The following is a 3684-nucleotide window of genomic DNA, read 5'->3' on the forward strand; positions in this document are numbered from 1 at the left end:
AATTCGGGGCAAGTGGGACGAAACCACAACCTTTGCGTCCACCCGGGAAGCCTCTATACTAACCAACCTAGAGCAAGTGGGGCGAGACCACAACCCTTGCATTTATCCAGGAGGTACGTTCTCATATGCCCAGGAGGAACCAAGGAGCGGGTCCTGTCCTCCCACCATCTCGCTGGGGCGATTTTACAATACCAGGAGGAACAAGGAAGGGGATCCTCACCTTCCACCATCTCTCTGGGGTCGCACTTTCGAGAAAGAGAACTCAAAATAAAACAATCATCCACATTCACATTTTAATCCCCAGCCATAAATTACAATTCATCAAAGCTATCCGGCTTAAATTCACAATTCATACCCAGCCATAAACCATTATCATACAGAGCCATTCGGCTCATATCATATACACAATCATTCGGCTCAAATCTTCTACCCAACCATTCCACCAGCCTCCTCCACAACTCATAACCTCATCATAAATCATAACTTACCATTATACCCACTTTCTTCACCCACAAGCTACCCCTTTCCTAGCTTCCTCTCAACCACTAGGCATTCCACATTGATCTAAGATTTAAAGGGCAAAATTGGGGGTTTATAAGTGTGAAATAACACCTCAGAAGGTTACGAGCTTGTTGGGAATGCAAAGAACTTGAAAACAAAAGCTTTAGAAAAGAACTGGGTTGCGTGCGTACGCACAGGGGTGTGCGTGCGCACGTCCAATAATATTTTTAAATGTGTGCGTATGCATAGAAAGCAAAATCTTCAAGGTGAAGCACGTGCACAACGTGTGCTAGCGCCGCCACCAGTGTGCCATTCCCAACGTGTGTGTCCGCACAGGCCTGTGCATACGCACAGCTCAAAATCATTCGTTGGTTGCGCGTGCGCATAGGGCGTGCTAGCGTCGCCACCAGTAGCCCTGTCTCTGCGTGTGCATGCACACAAGGCTATGCGTGTGCGCAGGACCCAATTCTCGCAGAGTGTGCGTGTGCACACAAACTAGAAATCACAAATTCTGCAGAAGTTGCAGAATTCATATTTTTAACCCAAACTTCCAACGATCATATCTCCTTCCACAAAATTTGGATTTCCACCAAATTTAAGCCATTTTAAAGCTTATAAAATTATCTTTCTATTGATATAAAAATCATCAAATTTAAAAAACAATAGCTCAAGATATGATCCGTTGAAGTTTATCAAAATTTTATTTTTACCAAAGCTCATAAACTCCCAATTTCCCAAATATGTACTTCCAATTCCATTTTTAAAACCAACTAAAACCTTACTATTTCAATCTCAACCACATTACATCCTCCATATTCATCCCACAACACATCAACACTCTATTTCATAAATTTTAACTCAATAATCCACAATATACATCATCTAATACCAACCTTCCATTTTCATGAAACTCCACCACCAAGGCCTCTAATTCCACAATGATCAACATACAAGATCAATCATCCATATCAAGCTCAATTTCAACTTTAATTCAACCTTTGTACATACCAAATATCATCATCATACAAAACTCACATACATAATCAATCAAGAACTTCAATCATACACTCCAAAAACCAATAATCACATAATCATACAACCATTCCAACAACCAATCAACCATCATCAAAAACTTAATTCCTATCCTATGGGTTACTAGCCTAAGTTTTCACAACCACATTATATTTTAGATACAGGAAACTAAAATTATACCTTGGCCGATTCCCGTTCCACCCGGAACACTCTCAAATTCAACTTCCAAGGTTTTCAACTCCACCAACAGATTTTCAAGCTTGGGATTCCACACCAAAGCTTTCCAAAATCACCAATCAAGCTCCAAAACACACATATATAATGCCTAAGCCACAATATCACATCAAAACACACTAACTCAATACCCAATACCTCAAATTCAATACTTTCACTAGGATTTTAGATCTCTTACCTTATCCAAGGGTCAAGGTAGCAAGAACAAGCCTTCCCTTCAAGCTAATTTGATCATATAACACAAAGGAGCTCAAAATCTCAACATTATTACCCAAGAAACTCGAAACTCAAGACTGGAATTTCGAAGAAGAAACGTGACTTACCTCAAAATTTCTTGTATGGATTTTGTAGAGCTTGACGCTACGGTTGCGTGGCCGCAAACGGTGCGTCAATCGGAACTCCAGATCAAAAGTTATGATCTATGGAAGTTTGAGGTGAATAGTAGCAAGGGTTTCAATCTTGCCCCACCCCCTTACCTTAATTTTCAGCGTGTGTGTGTGTTTAAGAGGGAAGAGAGAGCTGAGAAATCTCATTAAATGAGAGTTGCCTGGGCCTTTGGGCCCAACTTGGGTCCAGTTGGCCCGGTTTGGCCCGTTCGGCCCGATCTTGGGCCGATTTCTTTAAAATTGGTGTCAAAATTCTCGTTTTAATTTTCTCTATAACATTAAACCATAAAAATCTCATTTCTCACTTTCTAGAATATATTTTAATTAATGGATTAATTAGCCATTAATTAACCAGGTTTTACAAAGGCAATCCTAGAACTTCACATCAAACCGATACTTAAGCTTAACATAAATATAATTAATGTAAACCTTAAATAATAAACAGGGTTTTCTAAACTTAAAGGATTCTAACTAATACTAATCACACCATTGTATCCCACAGCCTTCGCCAACCTAACCTCCGTGTGATCCCATCGCCACCACCTACCTAACCTCCTCAGCACCAAACAAACACAAGATAAATGCAAGCAAGTAAAACACAGATTGTATTCATTTACAACAAGTAATTTAAGAAGCAAGTAGGCATACTATACAATTAGGCAAACTCAAGTAATCAAAGCAAACAAGCATATAGAAGATGCATATGATGAATGTCTATCCTATTGGCTCGTGATATCACATTTTGGTTCGTAAATGCCAACCGACACATTCTCCCGGATGTAGCCTTTTTCTGCCACACCAGAGATATAGTGCCCTGCACACTCATGCAGCAGCGAATTTGCTATGTCAGAGATATAGTGTCCTGCACACTCATGCAGTAAGGAGTCTACTACGCCAAGGATATAGACCCCGCACACTTCTTGCAGCAGAGAAGGAACCAACCACAACAAATCATGCAGTAGAACAACCTGCCATGTCGGGGATATAGGTTCCGCACACTCTCATATAGTACAATCATTTCCTCATCATTCCTTTCCAAGTTCTTAACTCATCACAACCATCCTCAATTCATAACTTTCCATTCCGAACTCACTAGTTTGTCAATTTCTCAATTCATTGCCAGAAATCACCAAGTTCACTACTTTTCCTTCTCTCTCGACCAACTCATCCTCAATACACCAGAAACCTAATCCTCCGTTTGCTAAATTTTCAAAGTAATACCAAACCAAACCTCCTAGGACCTTTCCCATGTTTTGATACTCGAAAATAGGCCCAAAAGTCTTAAAATGGTGTCACAGAAGATTACAAGCTTGTTGGGAAGGTGAAATAGTTGAAAACAAGTTTTAAATTTGAGAAACAGGGCATGTGTGTACGCACAGGGGTGTGCATGCGTACTCCCAAAGGGATTTTTAAAAAGTGTGTGTACGCACAGGTACCAATTTTTACAATTCTGTTCACTCGCACAAGGCGTGCTAGCGTCCCCAACAGACTGACCTTCCCAACGTGTGCGTGCGCACAAGGCTGTGCATGC

This window comes from Arachis stenosperma, chromosome 6, assembly GCF_014773155.1.
Source record: "Arachis stenosperma cultivar V10309 chromosome 6, arast.V10309.gnm1.PFL2, whole genome shotgun sequence".
NCBI lineage: Eukaryota > Viridiplantae > Streptophyta > Magnoliopsida > Fabales > Fabaceae > Arachis > Arachis stenosperma.